The following is a 22,472-nucleotide window of genomic DNA, read 5'->3' as shown; positions in this document are numbered from 1 at the left end:
CTCATATGCACCCACACAATTTGTCCAAATGAAATATATCACTTAGCATTAACTGAGTGAATATCCTGATTTACATATATATTTAATGTGAAAAGGAATTCCTTAAAACCATTATTAGTTAGCAGAATTATATTTTGAATGAGTTTACCAGACCATTTACTCAGTGAATTTAAAGGAGATAAAATTATATTCAAGAATACTGAGATTAGGAGAAAATAAGAGAGAAAAAGGGTATAAAGTATGGGGCACCCCTCAGGATAGAGTCTTAGCCATGCCATGTCACAGGTCCTGAGGCGATTCTAGGACACTGGGCATCTGGAGGTGGGAGAGGGACAGTGAAAGAGTGTTCAACTCGGAGCACGTACCAACCAGCAACAGATAAACCAAGAGTCTGAGCAGCCTCATTGTAAAGGGAAAATCAGAGATGTCAGAAGACTTCAGGTAAGTGAGATTTTACTCAGCTTATTTTTCCTCAATAAAAGAAACTTGTGAATACTGTACTGAGGTTGTGAGTAAACATTCACGGACTCATTAATTCAATACTTTTAAAATATATTCTCAGAAACACAAAGAGGAGACATGAAACCAAAGAGAAAATTTCAAAATTCTTCTAGGCAAAACAGCCCTAGACATTGGGAGGTGAGTAGAAAGAGAATAAGGAAAGGAGAGGGAAGGGCACACAAATTATGTTGTATATCTTTCTTCTTTTCTCCTGGATCATTAATTCAAGTGACAAGAGGTAATAAGCAAAATCAGAAGCCAACATCAATATTTAAAGAGAAAAAAGTCACCACGTCGGATATGCAGTCTGGGGATGTTACAGCTTAGGGTTATGCTTCATTCACTTTGACTTCATTTGTAAAGTTTGGGGTTGACTGGAGCTATCTAGAGCCCAGATCATTTTTTAGTATCAGTTGACAGTGCCTCTTCCTTCCTCTACCCACAGCTGTTAAGTCGCCACCCAGTACCTAATCCTTGCCTAATACTTCCTCCACTCACCCACATCTATGCACACATGCATATAAATATGCACACACACGTATGTGCACATGCACACCATATGCACACATACACATAGATGCATAACACAGAATCCAGGGTGCTTGCTTCAGTCTCCTGCTATGTCCCTGGAAACCTAGTTGCTCACAGTAGAAATACAAACTAAATGAGGTCCCTTCTGCCTGCCATGGGGAATACCATGGCATCCCAAATAAGGGTAGATTTCTGGGGCCTAGACCACCAAGAGCTATGACCTACTTTCAAATGCATTTCGGCAGCGCTTCCCAGAAACAAGATAGTTAATAAGCAATTTAGTTTATAAAAACCAAGAGAAAATGCAGGTGGTGAACTCAAAGCAACAGCCAGACAGGTCAGATGCAAAAACACCACTCACCTCCTTTCCTCCCCCACACACTGGTGTTGCTTTCAGAGTAAGGTTCTATTACCATGGGGACTGTGGTAATAATATATGAAAGAAAGCAATAGAGAATTGCCACAAGGAGCTAAGTTATCTAGAAGATCTGCATGGAAGTGTTGCTTATTAAAGTGTGGTCGAAGGTTGTACCCGGCTAGACAACGCGCAGTGAACATTTTTGAGGTTTTCACTTCACCCACGAGGTGCAAGTCTGAATTCATATGAAAGTAATTTGCTCTGTAAACGCCTGTTTCCAGATTAATTTCAGCTGAGAAAACTCAGCTGACAGAATATGTAAAAACTTGCAGAGACACCAGAAAAATCTCTCGTAAGGCTTCCTTGTCCCCATGAATACCCCATTGCCAGTCACTCTCAGACATTGATTTGGCGCTTGTTACGTGTGTAAGAGGCTGTGCCAGGTATTTTGGAGGCATGAATCAGACACAACTCTGTACTCGAGGAGTTCATAGTCCAGGAGGGAGTTGAGCAAATACACAAATATATATGGTATCAAGTAGAAAGCCACACAAGCCCTAGGAGAGACAGATGGGAATTCACAGGGTAGGGCCATTCTAAGTAGAGCTCTCTAGAAAGGCCTCATGGAGGAGATAGATTGAGCCCTGAGGAAGATGGGGTCCTGTGTTCCATTCAGAGGGAGGCGAAGGAGCAGAGCACACACCATGGGACATGCGTCCACGGAAATGCAGCTTCATCTGGCAAGAGCAAATGGGGGTATGGGAAGCTCTTAAGGAACAAGAGTGTGGGGATGTGGTTTTGGGTCAGATTGGAAGGGCTTTGAAGAATGTGTGAGGATTTTTGGACCTTATTCTGAAGGCAATGGAGACTGATGAGGGTCCAGAGGCCTAAGGTTAAAGCCAGGCCTTAAGAGTTCAATTTAATAAAGATATTACTGGAAAGAAGAGACCATTGTGAGGCTATTGTAAGAATCCAAATGAGAAGTGTGAGGGCCTACCTCAGGAGGAGCAGGGCTAGAGGATGAGGGCAAGGGGTAGGAGAAACAAACATTGATTGATGCACTCCTTTGGCCTGATGTTCCATGACTCAGAAGCCCACAGCTGAAGAAGCCAGCATGGAAAGTTTTCTTCCTGCATCCTGGTCCCGTCCTGCACAGGAAGACCATAAGCAGCGATGTGAGTAACTGGGGGTGATTGACAGTGCATGGAATTTTCCTTTTGTTCCAAATAGGCTGCTTGTCAATATGCTTGGGGTAGAGGATGAGCAAAGCAAAAGGGTGGGTCTACTTTCACAACAAAAAGAATTCAAATTGATAGAAAATAAAGTTGTTTAGCAAGCAATGTATGTGTGGTGCCATATCTCACAAATGTTTAGACAATGGGCATGTTTCAGAACATCTGTCTTTCAGAAACGTTGCTTAAATGGATTTCAGCAGAGGGAATAAAGCGGCTTGTCAAGGACTTTTATAAAATATCAGCAGTGCCAGGACCAGGAGGCTGGGAAAGTTTAAAAGACCTGTAGGACTGGGTTGGTTTAACACCAAGGCCCAAATGTAGATGTTCCTTTTAAGCATCATTTGAATGCACCACGAATACCAGAAAATACATTTTCAGGAGACCTTTCATGGCATCTAAACTCGTACCCACCTGCATCCAAGGAAAAAATAAATAACTAAATAAATAGTCACTCTGCTACATGAAGGATTTTGGAATCTCTTCAATGGTAGGAATGATTGAAGCAGAGGGAATTTACCTTTTGGCTATGCTGTCAGCTCAATGCCCAGAGCCAGGCAGGTTTTTGTTTTGATCTCCTGGGCAGATCAGTTACCACATTAAATCCAAACCTAACAACCTGGAGAGAAAGAGTCATACAGTGTCAAATAGGATGCTTAATTTCCACAAAAAGTACAAGAGGAGAATATTTTGAAATCCTGTTTCACAGCCATAATCCACACTCTTTGTACTTGTATAGTCCCATAGGTTTTCGGTCACATGAAGCAAATATGAAATTTAATGAGCTCTACATATGGCGGGCCCTAAGAGCAGCCTCCCAAGGTGTCAGATTCTGAATGACTTTGTACATTTAGGAAGTAAATGAATGATAGTCTAGAACCTCTTAGACACTATGCAGTGTGTGCACATTAAAGATATCACCATTGTGGGGTGAAATCCAGTTTTTTATGATACTATTTATTTATTTACTATTTACCGAGTACCTACTAGGCACTAATAGTTTATGTATGTGTGTGTTATCTGACGTTGAGTTGGCGCTGTTTCCAGTACACAATCATACAATGTACATGGGCATAACCATATTTAATCATCATGACAACCATACAGAGAAGACGCATCACCCCATCTTCCAAAGGAGACGGTGCAGAGGAGTGAAGTGCAGGAGACAGAGCTGGGGTGTGGGGCCTCCCCTCACTTTACCCTTAAGGAGCTTTGCTGAGCGCCCTCTCCTCCTGTTCTTGTCTGACACTACATTCTCTTCCTATTTTCCTGGTTAATTCTTCTTTTGCTTTTCCTCTTTAGCTTTGTCAAATGTAGGTCGCAAGAGGTCGAATTGTGTTCCTTCCCCACCAAATTCATATGTTGAATTTCTACACTCCAGTACTTCAGAATAGGGTCTTATTTGGAGATAGGATCTTTACAGAGATAATGAAATTTAAATAAGGTCACTAGTGCAGGCCCTAAGTCAATATGACAGACATCCTCAAGAAAAAGGGGAATTTTGGACACAGGTGCACACCGAGAGAATATGATGTGAGGATGAAAGCAGAGATCAGAGCGATGCTTCTACAAGCCAAGAAACCCCAAAGATTGTCAGCAAACCACTAGAATTGAGAGGCATGGACAGATTCTCCCTCACTGCCCTTAGAAGGAACCAACTCTTCCAATACCTTAATCTTAGACCTCTGACCTCCAGAGTGCAAGATAATAAGTTTCTGTTTAAGCTACCTAAGTTGTGGTACTTTGTTACAGCAGTCCCTCCACCCACCAAATAATTAACTTGTTTTGGTTTCCCAGACACCCCAAGCCATTTTATGCTTTTTTCTTTTATTATGATATTTCTCCTTTCTGGAACACCTCCATCACTGTTCCGGCTCAATTATCACCTCCTGCAGGAAGCCTTTTCTCATTTCCTTTTACTCCCATAGACCAAGAATAGTTAATGACACCTTCTGTACTATATCTGTTCCTTGTAGCTGCGTCTGTGGTTGCGCTGATCACAACCACCATGTTGTAACTGGGTGTTCATATACTTACCTGTCTGCATCCTCTACTGGGCTGTCAGCCCCAGGAGGACAGGTGCCCATCTCATTCCTCTCTGTATCCTGGTACTAAGATGGTCCTCCTTGGAAACCTTAGAAAGATTTCTCCAACTGCCCCTCCTCAACCACAGTCTAGGGGAGAGTAAAATGTGAATGCACAGTGAAAGGAACAGAATGGTCCCCTCGTCAAATGCATGAACACTGCTGATGAGAGAATGCGTCCTTCCCATGTGAATGAAAGTGGAAAAGAAGCATCTATAAAAGCATAAAAAGGAGAAAATCAAAGTGGCAGGACCTACCTGAGAATTGTCTGATGGGAATATCTTAGTCATCAGGTTTCAAATCTTTTTAGTAAAACTAGGAAAGTGATCTCAAGAGAGAGATGCTTTAGAGTCTCTTAGCTCTTTGCCAATAAACTCTTGCTTCATCTAAAGGCCTTTGTTGTGCTTCCATACTGACCAAACAGTGTTCTCATTTCTTTCTAGATCTCCATACAGACCGAGAATATGTATTGTATGAACTCTGTGTGTTTCTGGTCCTTGAGCAGTGATCTTTCATGGCAAGCAGATTAAGTAATTTTGGATTATGTTTGGCCCCCAGTCGGTCTGATGACAGGGCGAGAGGCTTGGAACATGCCAACATGAGACTTCCTAGTCTGTTTGACAAATAGTCTTGTCAATTTGAATAAATAAACTAGCATTCCGGTAGCCAGTGTGCTAGACTGGTGAATTAACTTTTGTTTGTATATATTAGGTAAGTAGCAACACTAGCTGCTGGAACAGAAACACCCTAAATATTAGTGGTTTAACAATTCAAGTTTATTTCACTTATGTGGCCTCATGTCCATTCCAGGTTTGGATGGGCGAGGACTCTGCCACACAGTCCTAGCTCCTCAGTGTTTCCTATTTATTAAGGGGCAATTGCGGAGGGGGGAGAGGAAGCAGTTATGATTTTTTTTTTTTTTTTGCAGAAGATAAAAGGAACCTGAGAGACATAGATGTATACGGTCTAGACTGAAAGTGACCTACATTGCAAACACTCTTGTGCCACCAACCAGAATTCAGCCACATGGCCAATCCAGTGTGAAGGAGACTGAAAAATGCAGTCTACTCAGATGCTTAGGAAGCAGAGAAGTGGGCAACTGGGCAGCTCGAGTAGTCTCTGCCACACAGGGTCACAACAAAGCACGACCCTAAACCTTTCTTTGAGCACTAATACCATGACCACTTCTAGATTCCCCCTGTTTACACTGATTGCTACATCAGCACCGAGAAGGGGCTGGTGCACGCTCGCTGAACAAATGAGAACATAACCTTGGCCCTTTTCCCTCTCCGATTCTCTTGGCAATCTCTTCTATGTGGATGGATGGGCTCCCAGCACCTTCATCTCTCATCACTCTCCTGAGCTCCAACCTTGCTTACATTTGCAGTTCTTTGTTGGACACCTTCACACGAGGTTCAATCACCCCTTCAGTTCAACACACCACACCTGACCTCAGCCACCTTTTCAATCCCAGACTCCCAGACTCTCCTTTTTTTTTTTTTTTTTGGCCCAAGGAATTTGTTTGACTCAACTTTCTATTCCTACAAACGTTTAGCACAACCACTTGCATGCTGCTGACTATCAAGAGACATCTTTTTTTATTTTACTGAATTTTTTTTATTGTAGAGACATGTATTTAAACCACCTGCACTAAGATGTACAAAAATATATAGTTTCTATATTTTTTCTAGAGCTTATTTGATTTTCCTCACAATCTAGTTGTGAACTCAGTTGTGCAAAATAATTGAAAAATCTCTTTAGGTGACTGAGTCTAGCATCTTGTATGGGATATTAAGTCTTCAGATGCTCTCACCCTCTCTGCTCCCTGCAAGAAGCATCTGTGTCAAAGGCTGTGACCTACAGAATTCTGGTTCTGGTGCTGTGGCTTGTAGCCCTCAGCTATAGGGTGAATGGGTATGCCCTCCACAGCAACATCCCAAGTAAACTTATCCCCTAGTGCTGTTAGTTGACTTTTACATGTGTCTCCACAGGGTCCCAGAACTCAGGGCGCCTGAGGTGAGCAGAGAGAGAACTAAGTGTAGGCCTAACAAAAACTCCAGCTTCAAAGTTTTCTCAGACTAGGGCCGTCACTGTCGATGTGGAGGAGGAGGGGTTATCTATGAAAATGAATCCTCCCACAGTCCCCAACAGGAAATGAGAAAAAAATCTACTTTTCTCTCTGTTTTGCCTTTAATCTGCCGCCCCCTACCCACTTCCAGGAATTCTCCTATGAGAAGAGGGGCAGCCCATAACACCCAGCTCTGTGCCTGCTTCCCCTTACTCCCACTGAAGGCCACCAGGGGTCTGCTGCTTCCCTGGTCCCCTGTGCCCTTTCTACTGCTTTCCCCAGGGGCCATCAGCTTGCCAGCCTTCTCTGGGGTGTGCAGTAGAATGACACATTTAAAAATATTTTTAAATGTGATAAACAATACATTTGTTGAGTATCAGGCACTATTCTAATAGCTTTTCCAATATGAAATCATTTAATCCTATGACAACCTGAGGTCGGTACTATCATCATTCCCATCTTACTGACCAGGAAGCTGAGGCACAGAGCAGATAAACAACTCGGTCCAAGAGCACAGACCTTAGGTTCAAACTCAGGGTAGCTCTGAAATCCATATTTTTAATCACTCTGCTAAGCTGCCTGCTACATTCATTTTATATCTCCAAAATGCTACTCCTAATTGAGCTTATAACTAAAAAGATATGTAATTGCCTGTCACACTTTCCCAGATGCAGATGCAGTAAATCCAAGATGCTGCATGAAGACTTCTTTATAGCCCAGGGCAAAAATCCACAGGACTAAGTCCTAGTGTCCATGGTCTATGGTCATTTGAAAACCGAAAACCATAAAACATGATATAGGGAGCTTTAAAAGATCCGTAGTCCCTGAGACTCTCACTAGCCTTGAAGGCTTTGGAAAGCAGGGTTTATTTCCCTTTCTCCAGATTTTCCTTCCAGCCTTCCAATCTAGCACTTTTGCATATATGTATGTGAACTTGAGCAGGCATTCATGCATACACATACACATACACATTCACTGACAGCAAAAGCCCACTGAAATCTTGCAAACCCATTTCAGGATCCTCTGGGCCACCGATTATCACTGATAAGGCTTTTTTGGAGTATGACTCTCAATTGTGAGATGTTACTCAAATAGAAAAGTACCAACCTTTTGTATCACTATTTCACATTTTAGAGACGATTGTGAGTTCTAGCTGTAAAATTACCTTTGCACACTTGCATTTTCTCTCTTCAAAAGGACAGAAGGGAGGATTCCAACCAATGAGATGAGAACTGCACAAATCCTGCAGCCCTTCTCTGCCACGGCTTAGAGCGAGCAAACTTTACTGCTATATTCTTAATAGTCTCAAGGATTAAATTATTTCCTCTGCTACACTGTTAGGCCTAACCTTCTCACCAAGAATGTGGACTGTGGTCAGATTGCCAGATTATTGGGCTTTTCCTGAAAATGTCTAGTTTTTGGCAGATATGTGCTCCTTAGACATAAAAGCTGATGATTACCTGATTCCTTTAACTTTTTCCAAAAACTGATGTTTTATGGAACTAGCTAAGCCCATAACAAAGGTTTCTGGGATGAGATAAACTCAGGAAACTATATATTTTCTTTTTTCTTTGAAGTTTCACAATATGCATTTTCTTATTAAAGGGTCCAGAAACTCTAACAACAACAACAACAACAACAACAACAACAACAACAACAACAACAAGAAACTGATTGATTTTACATAAACTGATGTTCTCAAAATTAAGATTTGATCAAGAAACCCTTAAATTTTTCACTATGCAAATTATCATACCACAGAACTAGTGTCCCATTGAGTGCTGTGAAATCTTGCTGTTAATTTCTAAAGGCTCTCTTTTATCTCGAGAATTTCTCCAGGGCCCTTAAAAAACATCACTTTCTCATGGTATAGACTTGGAGGCGCAATTTATATTTGTGTTTTGGGTTGTTAGCCAGTAATGTCCCAGCCCATAGAAGAGGAAGAGGAAACTGTGCAGGAAGCCTGGGATGTCTTATGTCACCAACATGTAGAGAAGAAACAAAAGTTGCTCCCTACCTTTCCAGCATTTAAAACACTCACATCTCGAGAATTCAAGTTCAGTTGGAGGAAATAATACAGAGGGTCCACATAAAGACCCTAGCTTATAACGTTCATCATTTATTCTGCACCCCTTTTCTCCAAGGCAATTTATCACTGCTGCTACTGATGAAAACATTACAAAGAATAAGAGGGTTTGGCTGACACTTCTCACCACAGAGCTGAGCAGCATCAAAAGCAATGAAATGCTTCCGAAACTGACAAGTTGGAGAAAATCTTGTGAGCACAGTCACAGTGTCAAGTGTGGCGTACGCCTCTGTGTGTGTTTCTCTTGCACCTAAGAACAACTTTGCCAATATGAACCAAATAATAATAATAATAACAACAACTAGCTTTTCCCAGAACAGAGGATTAGTTGTACTGTTGAGAAAACTGTTGGGATATATGGCATGGGATGGTGATTTAAAAATTTTTCCCCCAAGGATTCTGCACGAGGTATTTTTCTATGAAGTGTTTGAATAGAGTTACTTTTCCTCACATTGGTCATGGAGGGAATTAGGATGTTAACTGTTGATCCAATTTATACTGCCTTTGGATCACATAAGTGCTCTACAGGACTCGGTTACTCATGGAAAAACAGCTCTTGCCAGATCAAACACTCTCAGGGCCAAAGTCATAGGATTTTGACTTTACGTGTTCTGTTCTGCCTCCATTCATTTTGTTTCTTGGAATGTGTGAACCCCCAGAGCAAGGAGGCTGTTCGCCATGCAACTTAACCTCTTGCTATGAGAATTAGTAGTCATGGCATCTAGGTTCCTGCAAGTACTTTCCATATAAAGATCTTCCCAAGTGGAACCAAGGTAGTACTTTGTATTTTTCACCATCCTTGTCCTATCATTCACACCTTAAAATGAAACTGAAAGCTTAATTCTGTATAGAGAAAAACTGATGCTAATAGTATTTGGTGCACTTATAACTTTTTGGTTCTAGTTTATGAAAAGCAATGTGTGTGCATGTGTGCTTGTTTATTTAGTATTTATATCTGACAAACATCCTTCTTGTGAAATGCATTATGGACTATTTCTCCTTGGATGTTATCCCAGATTAAACATTAACATTTTACAGGGCTGGATAGGTATCTTTAAATCTCATAGACATTGGATCATGTTTCCCTAACTGTCCCAAAACATTAGTGGCCATGAATTTTATAATAAAATGGCCTATTTTCAAAAAAAAATTGAGGAACACTTTATTTTCAGCCCTCTCTTTTAAGAGACATAAAATTCTTTAATTCTGAAAACACCTGTCATATCTATCATAAAGAATATATGTTTAACTCAGTGTGTCTCTAATTCATTTGGCTATAGAATTTAAAATTTTAATAAGAATCTATAGGCTAGGTACGACTTTTCAGCATTCAAAATTTTTGAAAAATGACAACAACACAACAACAACAACAACAACAGATAACCGGGTAGCTAAGCGGTCTCCCTCCTAATTTTCCTACCTCTATTCGCTTCTCTCCAATATCACCAACAGGATCTTTCTAATGCGTCATCCTGATGCATCAATTAAGATGTAAGTTCATTGCTTCCATAGAGTTACCAAATAACAGTGGTTCAAACAAAACAGAAATTTATTTTTCCCTCATCTGTACATTAGCAGTCCCAGATTTGAATTGTTTCTCTAATAAGGTAGAGATCCAGACTCCTTTTATCTATTTCTCTACTATATGTAGGGTGTCCTACTATCTACATGGCCCAAGATGCTCCACATCTGTCTGTGTTCCAGACAATGAGAAAGAGAAAAAAGCAAGAGGAAGAAATTCTCCTTCCTTTCAAGAACATCATCTGAAAGTTGCACTTATAATTTCTGCTCACATCCCATTGACCATAATTTTGTTGCTTTATCACATCTAGCTGTAAGGGAGGTCAAATATTAATTTTCCTTAATCTACTAGCCATTGCCAAGCTACAGAGTTCTTATGTTATAGGAGAAAGAAAGAATGAATTTTGGGAAACAGCTAACAGTCTCTGCCACTCATGTGACATCTTATTTGATCCTTACAATGATTATTTGAGGTGAGGATTTTTATTCCAAGTTTACGAATGAGCAAATTAAGGCTCAGAAAGCCTAAATGATTTTTATATTGTCACCACGTCAAGAACTATTAAGTGTCTGGACATTTATCTATTTCCAGCTAACAAGATAGCTGCCACAGTTGCATAAATTCTTGCAGAAGACACAAGACTCTTGAGTCAGAGACAAAGAACATTATTACTCATAGCACAGCAGGCACCATAAACCTTATGTTTCATTGGTTCTTCTTGCTCTCCAAATTCTATGGAGGTGATATGAACTAGTCTGGGTAGATGCTACACACACAGTGGGTTTGCATCACAATTGAGGAACCTCAAACTTAGGAAAAGCCAATCTGTTAAAGAGGTTGCAAGGAAACCTGCCCAATCTTTGCTTTGTAGAAAAAAAATTTTCTTTAGTTTCCTAGTTTAAAAAAATCTCTCTACCCTGGAGGTAGAAATTATCTCTAATCTCAAAATTGTTTGCTTACTATACAGCATTCTTAAAAGATAGTTCAGTAAAAAGTTGTCAGTCTCTCTGTTGACAAGTCACACAGAAATGAGAGACCCACGGAGAAATTTCTCCCAACACGCAAGTAGTCTTGCTATTTCCCTGACGATGGAGGCACTTCTTCAACAAGTCTCCCATAGTACCCTACCATGCCTCCATCATGGCAGTTCTCACTTTTTATTGTAATTCTTTACACCTCTGGTTCTCCACACTAGGATGTCCATTCCTTTAAGGCAGGGGCCATAGCTTTTACTTTTATATCCCCAGCACCTAACACATTGCTTGCGATACAGAGCATGTTTAATACCTATTTTGAATAATGCTTCCTGATTACAGTTCATGAGAATGAGATTTACTTAAGAGACAGAAAATCAGCAGCCATCACATGTTATCGAATCCGCTTAAGGTTTCCTTTGCATGTATCTCAGAATGAATGGCTACTTTCCATGATTCAGGCCTCAAAGACCACTCTCCTGACCACGCTGAAAATATCATTCTAGATAAGTCTTCACAGAACTTATCAATATCTAAGATGTCATCCCTTAATAGTTCTTTACCTGTTTATTATCTGGCTCTCCCACCTGGAATGTAAGTACTATGACAGCAGGGACTCCCCTATCTATTTCATCACTATATCTTCATACGACCTAAAGCAATTTTGGGCCTACAATAAGAGTTTGATAAATCTTCTTGAATAAATAAATTCATCAAACATTTACTAAGTTAATACCATTTACTAGGAAAAAAAGTGTCTCACAGGGTCTTAGTGGCCCACAAGGAATATTGTTACTTTATTTAGGTGGCTGAAACAATGCCATACCAGGGTTGAGCTGAGTGGCAGCATTGCTTTCTCTGAGGCAATGAGCTTCCAATCCTCACTACAGTATCCCACTGCCAGGATGGGCTGTGCCACACACACTGTCCACATTTGGTCTTGCTGCCCAAGGTGTCTTCTCCTTTCAGGAGCTCTTCTAGCCCCTAGAGTAGCCATCCTTCCTAATAGGCACTCTCACCTCCAGTCGAGTAGCATCAGGGACCCTCCTGATCAATTCTGTGGGTCCCACAGATCCAAGGACATTGTGCTTTCTCATGTACATTAGCCCCCGTTCATGGCTCATTTTCACTGGGGCAGTAGGTGGTTGGTTATTTGACCCTCTTCCACCCTTCTTCTGCCTCTCTGTGATCTCCTGAAACGATCTTGCCTATAAAGTCTTCCCTAGTAATCCTTTGAGAAACTCCATTGAGTGTCCCAGCCCAGCTCTCTGAAACAAAGTGGTCAATTTGTTTTGCAAGGATGTATCAATACTCATTTTGTTCATTACTCACCTACCTGCAAAAACATGTGAAGCAGAAAAAATGTCAATATTGAGCAATAAAAATAGTAAAATCTCTTGGTAGGGAAAGATCATTATAATTTGTTTAAACATTGATATATATTGATATCAATGGTGAATGTAGAGATTAGGCAGAAGGAGAATGACCAGAGGGAAATTATTGGTATATTTAATTTTTCAAGCTACCATTGATTCTGAATGAATTAGAAAAGGGTTTTGTATAGAAATTAACATCTAAGAGAAATAATAATATTAAGCATTTTCCCACTTAATAGGTGAAGAAATTACCACAGAGAAGTCAAATAATTTACCCAGAGTCACAAAATAAGCAAACGATAGAGCGTGTATTCAATTAAGATCTCACGACTTTTTCTCCACTGAATTTGCCTCAGAGATTAATGAATGGAAACTGGAAGAGTCGAAAACGGAGAGTATGAAGCAATCAATGTTCAAGTAGAGAGGCACCAGGAAGAATGGAGACCCTGGTTGATGGGGTATTTTTTGTGTATTTTAATAACAAATACAACAAGGTTGAATACATCCCCAAATGTCTCAATTGTTGATACATATGCCGATTTAAAATTTTTAAATGAAAACAATTTGTGTCCATTTTATTTAAAAACTTTACCAGTTGTAAGAATCATCTAAATATCAGTCACATACAATTTGTGTAAGAAGATGAGCATTAGGAAAAATTCTCCAGCGAAAGATCCTTACCACTCAGAAATACATTTCCGCTGAATGTTACTATGGACTAGAATTTAAAAGGAGCATGTAAAAAAAGGAAATATAATAAACATTAGTAAACCCCTGAGTTAAATGACTTTTTAATGAAATTCAATGGATGTGTTTATTCTGAGCTCATATTTGCCTATGTAATGAATAGAGTTATTTATGACAACATCCAATTCTCAGGGATTGGTTTTATTACAGTATATTAATTAAAATAAATTTGCTATTATTTCCTACAATTATACTTTAGTCTTTCCCTGATGATTTTCAAACACACCCCCCCACACACAACACACACACACACACACACACACACACACACACTTCCTTTCTAAAGAAGTAATGCAGAAAATATTTTACCCTCATCATATTCTATCACTGAGAAGAGGACCAACTTCTAGTTTTTCAGGTAGAAAGGATCAAGAGATGAGAAGTAAAGCAGACCTTACTTTTCATGCTGTGCAAAATGTATGGTCAAGGTGCATGCAAAAAGATAATGTCTACATTTTCCAGATATTCAGTCCCTCTCTTTTGCTCTTTAGAATGTCGAGCATTGGGATAGTTTAAAAACAAATAGACAAACAAATAAACATTTGGGGCCCTGAGTTTTTCATTCCAGTGTTTTAAACTACAAGAACATACATGACTCAGTGCTCATTATCAAAAGAGAGGTATTATTTCAATTTAAATATAGCCTTAAAAACAGAGTTTCCTTTATTCCCATTCCTTATGCAATGTTGAGATTTGCATTCTCTTTTCTCATTTAATAGCAGTCTAGTGCCAAAAATTTAGAGTCCACTCTAGCATTGTTGCCATCTATTCTGACAATGCATTTTCAAACCAGCAAAAGCATAGAATGTGTGATGGGAGAATATTTTGTTTCAGTGGGAGCCATCCTTCACCTGGTAAGAAACTACAGTGCTGTTTCATAGGCAATAAAAACTATGATTGTTGGGCTGTGTGTACAAAGCAAGCCTTGATTATTCCTCTCTGCCAAGCCAAGAAATTATCCCAAACTTATATTGACCCAACTGGTAGGACCCTGCTCAAAATAATGAAGGAAAAAGTTATAAATTTATTTTCTAATCGCCAGAAGATATCTGAGAAGGAGAATTGACTCCAGAGACATAAATGGCCTAATGGAGTAATTAAAATTATAATTAAATTAAACAAGCGATCCCAAGCCTGCTTACCTCAATAATTCCCTCCAGAATTATTCTGGCATTTGAGGGCAGAGGGATGGCAAAATCATTTTTCAGGATTTTCCAGTGTAAAGGAGCCCTCTGGACTTTCAGAGCCTGAGAAAAGACCAAGAAGAAATAAATACCAGGGCAGGTGAGGCTGACTTTGTACCCCTCCCTGGTCAGTTCTGCTTCACCATCGCTAGCTATGTGGCCAAGGAAATTGACCTTATACTCTTCATCTGCAGTTTCCTCATCTCCAAAATTTCTGGGACAATAACAACATGCTTCACAGAATTGATATGAAGATTAAATGATATCTTGTTTAATAAGTGCTATGGTTATATTTGGTATTTAGCATCACTATTCATATTAAATGGGGGATATAAAGAGTATTACAGAACAGCTGAAGAAGATGATAGTAAATAATGACTTGGGTGTTAATAGTAGAAAAGTGTCGACTTAAAAGTTAAAATTGAAAAGCCTCCATGTACACTGAGAATGGGACTTGGGGAAAGGAGAGAAAAGGTGAGGCCTCAAGCAGCTTCTCTCTCCTATTAAGTACAGACTCCAGAAAGCCTGTCACAGATAAGGAATAAAATAATGAAAATGAGAGAAGCCCAATGAAGAAAGGATTTCCTATTCCATGAGCCATATAATCCACTCTCCCAGCTTAGAAAATAACCCGAGATCTCTATATCATTTTGTTATTGTATAAAAAATTAATAGCTACCACACTGATTAGAGTGGCTAGAATCACAATGACAGAAAATAACAAGTGTTGTCAAGGACACAGAGAAACTGGAAGCCTCCCTTGTACACTGCTTTGGGAATGTAAAATAGTGCAGCCTCTTTGTAAAACAGTTTGGTCATTCCTCAGAAAGTTAGACATAAAGTTACTGTATGACTCAACAATTCTACTTCTGGGAGAATTGAAAACTATGTACACATAAAAACTCGTACACAAATGTTCATAGATGCGTTGTTTATAATAGCCAAAGAATGGAAACAACAAAAATGTCCATCAACAAATGAACAGATAAACAGAATGTGGTGTGTTCATTCATACAATGGAACATTATTCAGCCTTAAAAAGAAATAAAGTACTCATCTCAAAAACATTATGCTGAGTGAAAGAAACAGACACAAAATGCCACATATTGTCTGGTCCCATTTATATAAATTAGCCAGATAGGCAAATCCATAGAGACATAAAGTAGTTTAGAGGTAGCTAGTAGCTAAGAGAGATGAGGGGAGTGGGAATTGTAATGTGTACGAGATTTTTTTTGAGCTAATAAAAATGTTCTGGAATTAGGTATTGGTTATAGTCGTACGACTTTGCGAATATATTAAAAATCACTGAATTGTATACTTTAAAAGGGTGAATTTATAACATGTGAATTAGATCTCAATAAAAAATTGAGAAAAAATCAATTGCTGATGTAACACGTTATACTTCATTAAGTTGAAGGCAGATGGGGGCTTAAATTTTACAAAGGCTTTAGTGAACCTATATGAGTCACGTAATTCTGTTTTCCATTTTCCTCACCTGAAGGAAGGAAGAAACAACACCTGCCACCCACATTTATGATAAGACCTGAGTGTATTTTTGAAAAGCCTGTGTTTTCCAGCAAAAGGTGATATACAAATACAAGGCAACAAATATAGGCAACATTGAATGCTTTAAATAGAGTCACAATATGGAAATTAAATCTTAAACATATGGGCAGGTATTCATTTCTCACAGCCAGGGGGTGGCTCATTTGATACACTGGGCTCTAAATGGATCACTCATAGGGACAAAGCCTGGGACACACACACACACACGCACACACACGCACGCATGCACACACGCATGCAGGTGCTTGCACACCTACTGCTTTGAGATTCTAGCTCTAGGTTATTACTTCAATCATCATGATGTCCCAAATATTAAATTCTGTTTCGAAATAGATAATCATGACAAAATTGTCAGCTCTGACGACTCTTTTAGAAAATAACGTGGAACATTCTTCATCCTGCTGGGAAGAAAAATGGTACTTGTGAGATGCTGTTCAAATCACTTTTGGTGCAATCAAAAGGATCTCAAGCGTCCTCCTTCAGATTTCTTTTAAGACAGTAGACAGGAAGAATAAGAGACCAGAATAAGGAAAGGTACCTCACCCCATTGTCTAGATAGTAAATGTTGTTAGTTTACCCTTCTACTAAAGGGATGAGCAGTCTGGGAAGGGCCATCTCTTGAATCCTGAGGTTTAAACGACCATGGCAAATTGTGGCTGCCTATCCTTAATTCATTGTAAAATAGACATTTTTAACAAAAGGATCTTCCTGCTCCTTATTCGTGATTTAAACAAAAGGGTCTAGAATTCACAAAGTGTAAAACCTAAAGTAGGGAGACCAAACCACAGTCTGCTTACCCCATGCAGCTTCTTTGTGTCTCCCCTGACCCTTGCTGCTGAGCTGATGGGCATGAGTGAGATCCTGGGTACCTTCATGGAGTAGGGAAACACATGCCTGCTTCTTGAATCCTCTAGTTACATCCTAGGTGCCACCAGCTAAGGGAGAGGCAAAGCAGAATCACATGTTGAGCTGAAAGGCCCTAGATCTAGTGACTCGACTCTTCTCTCCAGTCTTTCCCTCCCTTTAATATAGCTGGAAACGTAGAAATGACAGGCAGGCTAAGACTAAGACTAATGTGGAAATCTAAACATATGTGATGAAGTTGAAGATTTGTGTCTTTAGAGAAATTTCCTCTTTTTTCAACAGTAGCCTCTTATCCTAGAGAAGAAGGAATTTCCACTGACGCTACCTTCTAAGAAATATCACAAAGAAACATCTACTCCTTTCTTCATTTGTTCTTCCTTGTGGAAAGGAAAGTGATTAATAATCTGATTGGTTATTTGCCTCAAGTCAAGAGACAAGATTCTGCTGCCATCTTGGATGCCTGAAAGCAAATGCAGGTCTAGGTTTTACAAATACTGGATACCTGTTTTTAATGATAGCGGACATCCTCTGTGCTTCCAATTCTTATGTGATAAGCACATCAAGCACTGGGTTTACCAGATAGAGAAGAGAAGCTCAAAAGAGGGTTAAATTTGGGGGTTTGGATGGGGTGTGAGATAGGAGAGAGAAGGGAGAAAGAGGCAGGGTGAAGCTATTCTTGATTGTGTGAGTTTTCTATATTTTGCAATAGGTTAGGTTCAGCTGCATTGAACAAAAATCCACATCGCAGTGGCTTAAAAAGATCCAGGTTTATTTTTCTCCCCCCAAAATAAGTTTAAAGATAGGTAAGTCAGGACTAGTAATGTGTTTTACAATCATCAGGAATTGAAGATCTATTTTTAATTTCACATCCTTAGCCTATATAGCTTCTATTTTCAAGGTCTCCTTGAAGTTCCATTGTAGCTGTAGTAGCTCTAGACATTTCATCCATGTTCTAGCCAATAGTAAAGAAGAAGAGGCCAGAGCAAAGGATATACTTCACAGCTTAATCAGAGGTTCTCTGGGAACCCCACCCGACAACTTCTGCTTACATTCACTGGTTATCTCTAGCTGCAAGGGAAGTTGGGATGTGTAGTCTATTATCTTAACATGGTATTGACCTTTATAAAATCACACAGATCACCGTATATTAGGCAGGAACAAGTGGAGTGTGACTGATTAGTCCCATGGACCGATCAGACTGGCCACATTTCATATTATGGGGAGGAGAAAGTAGGAGATGGAAAGAGAAGGTAAGACTCACTCCCCAGTGTATCCATGAGAAAACAAATGAATTGGCAAACTTTTCTTATTTCATGATCTAAAATTAAGTAAAAAATTGAAGGAATTTCTCTGAATAAAGTAGGACCATCATCCAATTACACACACATGGGCAAAAATAAGCCCATTTTTCATGGGCAAATGCAAAGAAAGAAACATGGATAGAGGAGATGTTCCCCTTTACAGCTGTAAAAATATTGTTTTTTTGTGTGTGTGTATGTGTGTGTGTGTGTGTGTGTGTGTGTCTCCAAGCTGTCTGAACCTACTGAACCCCATTATAATAATTGACCCAAGTTTGTTCCTATACAGGGACATTCCAAAGAACAAGTGGGGTGCAGCATTTCCTCTGGGTGTAGAGTGAGCAGCCCATCACAGTACGAGGCTTTAGTGTGAAGGCAAGCTTTAGGGAACAATGGGATAGAGACAGACCAGGCGGAACAGGCCGTCCAGAATATTGCTCAGAAAAATTCCCACCACTTTTGCCAGCTCATGTAGGGGATTTCTGCATTTTACACGATCAGCTGGATTTTCTTGCCGGCATGGCATGTTGAGAAGAGGCTCTTTAGATACCAGCTAAATCAGCTTCTCTGGCTACTGAAATAGCAGCTTTTATGAATATAAAGTTGAGAAATGTTCAATGTTAAAGCTTAGGTACTGGTTATCTTTTCAGGAAAACGATAAATGAAATTATAAATAGGGATAACAAAGTTTTCCGGGAAGAAATATAACAGAGAAGTCATCATGGTACCTTTTGGAGGAGGCAGTGGGACCCCCTCATGACCTTTGTCCCAGAATTGAGGGACCATTGCTCTGTAACTATTAATATAGACACATTAAATTGTTGTTACTCTAAGTGCGGTGTACACACACACTTATGCATGTACAAAAACCGATCTGTTTCAAAATGGGCAAGTGCAAGAGCAAAAAAAGTTTGATTATAGATCCATAATGGATGATGTTTATCTATTTTTTCAAAATGACGTAAAAACTTAAATCTGCTTAACAATGATTTCATTTTAAGAGAATTCAGTTGCTGAGTTTAAAGTTGTATTTATTACTCCAATTGGTTTTCTGTAACTATAATGTGAGTGTTTTAATTTAAGAGTATCGGTTTTTGAACTCAGGGTTTTCATTATTAAAGGAATAATAGTGAAAATCCTGTTTTCAGGTGCTTCAGGGTCCTCCAAGACTACAGTTGCCAATACAAACCAAAATAAATAAAATAAAACAAAGCTTATACTGCCATCCAATTCTGACAACACCGGCATGCATGTGTAGCTCAAGGATCAGAAATTCTGCGCCTTTAACTCCTGAGGTCATCTCAGGGGTTAAACTAGGCTGACCATCTAAAGCCCTGATGTTCTCTTAACTCCCTGTTAGCAACAATTGGTGCTCCAGAGCTTACACCCTGGGCTACACCCAGGATTGTTCTCAGGCTAATTTAACTAGCCAAAGTAAAGGATCTAGTGTGTCAGAAGTTTTCTTCTTTGCATTTGGCTAAATCCCAATTGTCCATTTGCAAAAGGAGTACTTTGTGCAAATGTAATGGATGCATTATATCAGTAAATTGACTACTTTTAAGAGCTGTCCCTCCTCTAAAATGCATGCTCAAGGGAACTCAACAACACCACATTGTGAGTGCTAAGGTTTAGATTTTCTGAAACTGATTTAGCTGTGTCCATATTTGCTTTCTGATATTGGGGGTTGGATGGAGGTGAAAGAGTTTGTCAGTTACAGAAGTTGTCCCTCTTCTCAGAAATTGAATTGTAAGCAGCTGAGTCAGTGCATGTAAGTGAGAAAATCACCATCATCTTTTCTTTTTAGTGGAAGTGACTTAAATAGTTATCTTGCAGGAATGTGTTTTAAAATTTGATAAACTGATACACTCAGGGGGCAAGGGGTAAGGGTCAACAAATTTATCAGTGGTTTCACAACTTACTGGATGTGTGACCCTGATTAACTTTCCTAAGCTCTCTAAACCTTAAAGTGTTCTCATCTGTAAAATGGTAATCTTGGTGGTATTGCAATTTTTGGGGAAAAAAAAATCTATATGCAGCCGTAGGACAAAGCACAGAGTGCCTAATAACTGGTAAGTTTCCTTCTTTTTCCTCAAGAGCTCCACAAGTCCAAATTTTACCTCTTATCAAATTGCTTATGTAACGGTACTTAAACTAGAATCACCTGGAAACCTTGTTAAACGCACATTGCCTCTCCATATGAAGAGGTTTGAATTCAGTAACTTTGGGGAGAAGTCTGTATTTTAATGATCTTGCTGATGATTTCAAAGTAAGCCAAATCTTGAAACCCAATAGGTTAGGGCAATGTCAATACAATGACAGAAAACAGTCATGTTGCTCTACTCTAAGTTCTTTATCTTTTAAGTAGATTAAAAGATACATCTGATCAGTTAATAAAATTTTACAAATCTAGCTTTAAAAAAACTCTATGTAAATATTGCCTAAATCCTTTAATGCTTCAATTTAGCTAAGCCATGGAGTGGAAACTGCAAAGCTTCCTGACTTCACAGATGGTAAAATTCTAGTTCAAATGTCACGTCTCCTTGTGAAACCTCCCTGACAACCTCATCCTCCCTTGTGGAATTAATCAATTCTTTTGGCTCCTGGCTCTTAGCAAATTGTATTTGCATTCATTGTATGTGTGGCCCCACCAACTGTGAGCTTCTGGAGGGGGAGACACTTTGCAGGCTGAGATTTCCTCCCTGCTTTGACATAGTACCAGGAACACAGTAAGCAAAAATAAATAAATGTATGCTGCATTTCACTATATGTTTCTTAAAGTAATTTATACTTATTTTATAAAATTAGGAATATATAGAAAATTTAGACATAACTAACTATGGGTAACATTTTGAAATATTTGTTATTTGAAATCCACTAACTTTTTCAAGAGGATATGTTTCTTAATCTCAAGTTATTTCTCTTAGGAAGGAAATGTGAAGCAATTTGGTTAAAAACTTCCCCCCCAAGTTAAATATTGATTTAGCATCTCTTATAAATACAATTCCCTGTCCTCTGCTGTGTAACTCTTTAAATGGATTGGCAATGGATGAATAATAAGCAACTCCTTTTACAAATATTTAAAGATACCATCCAAAACAAAAACCAAACCAAAACAAACCAAAACACTTTCCATGTCAATTTAGTGAGCCCCTAAGTATTCTAAGTACACAATATTGTAAAACACAGAACACACACAGCCAGCTTACCTCTTGCTGAAAAGACACAGAAGAAGATTCCAGTGACGTGCTTAGGGCAATCAGGAATTGCCTACTGACTTGCTACACATATTAGTAGAAGAGCCAAAAGCAAGGTGCCAGCAGCAGCACTGAGTTCTGTGGAGCAGTGGCTTCCATAAACTTGTCCCTGTCCTTAAGGAATTCACTATCTATGGAGAAGACAGATATTTGAACAATCAATTGGTGGTAGGTGAAAAATGCCTCATGAAAGAATATACAGCTGTTCTATGAGAATGAAGGGAAAGGAAGAGCTGCCTGGGGAATTTTTTTTTTTTTTAAGTTTGGAGATCTTGCTAGATGAAAATATTTGATCTGAGTCTTGAAGGATGAATAGAACTTCGCCCAAAGATAATCCGAAAGACAGGTATTGTGTTTACCAAGTTTACGTTTTAGGTATTTCAGGTCATCACCCTCAAAAATAGTCTTTTAAAAAGTTTAACAAGAAAATATACGAACTGACGAAGGATCAGAGGGAGTAGAGTTACCTCAGGAGATGCTAACAGCCCAGTCGATACGTTTAGACCACATAAAATCCAGTTATGCTCATGAAAATGCAGGCAGGAGGATGCCCTAAGTAGTAAGAGAGAAAAAATGAAGGACACACAAACTATAAAGGATTTATTTATTTTCCCCCAATAAAGACTAAGCCCCTTCATGTGCTCTTGTTAGTTCATGAACTTTTCAATTTATGTTCCAGAATTGATCCTGCTGCTTTGAAAAAACTGTTACAGATAATCTATAGGATTTCATTCAGGCCACATGACAATTTTTATTTCTGCCTCACTCGGTTCAATGTCTATTCATTTAGGGGAGTCATAAATTGGGAATTTAATTAGATTACTTAG

General features: G+C 39.2%; 2 long non-coding RNA genes across 2 annotated transcripts; both read right to left on the bottom strand.

The window, feature by feature from the left end:
• Positions 1-1,282: 1,282 nt before the first annotated feature.
• On the bottom strand, positions 1,283-14,708 carry LOC118613700. The gene is made up of 3 exons (XR_004955720.1): positions 14,622-14,708; positions 3,143-3,241; positions 1,283-2,538 (listed from the first exon to the last, which is right to left on the bottom strand). It is a non-coding gene; the product is annotated as an uncharacterized LOC118613700 (long non-coding RNA).
• A 2,324-nt stretch (positions 14,709-17,032) lies between these two features.
• Positions 17,033-22,205, bottom strand: LOC107512683. The gene is made up of 3 exons (XR_001597367.2): positions 22,113-22,205; positions 21,598-21,776; positions 17,033-17,164 (listed from the first exon to the last, which is right to left on the bottom strand). It is a non-coding gene; the product is annotated as an uncharacterized LOC107512683 (long non-coding RNA).
• Positions 22,206-22,472: the final 267 nt, after the last annotated feature.

Source organism: Rousettus aegyptiacus, unplaced genomic scaffold (genome assembly GCF_014176215.1).
Source record: "Rousettus aegyptiacus isolate mRouAeg1 unplaced genomic scaffold, mRouAeg1.p scaffold_m13_p_2, whole genome shotgun sequence".
In the NCBI taxonomy this organism is placed as follows: Eukaryota; Metazoa; Chordata; class Mammalia; order Chiroptera; family Pteropodidae; genus Rousettus; species Rousettus aegyptiacus.
Note: the sequence above shows the minus strand (reverse complement) of the source record. Positions and strands in the feature narration are given on the sequence as shown.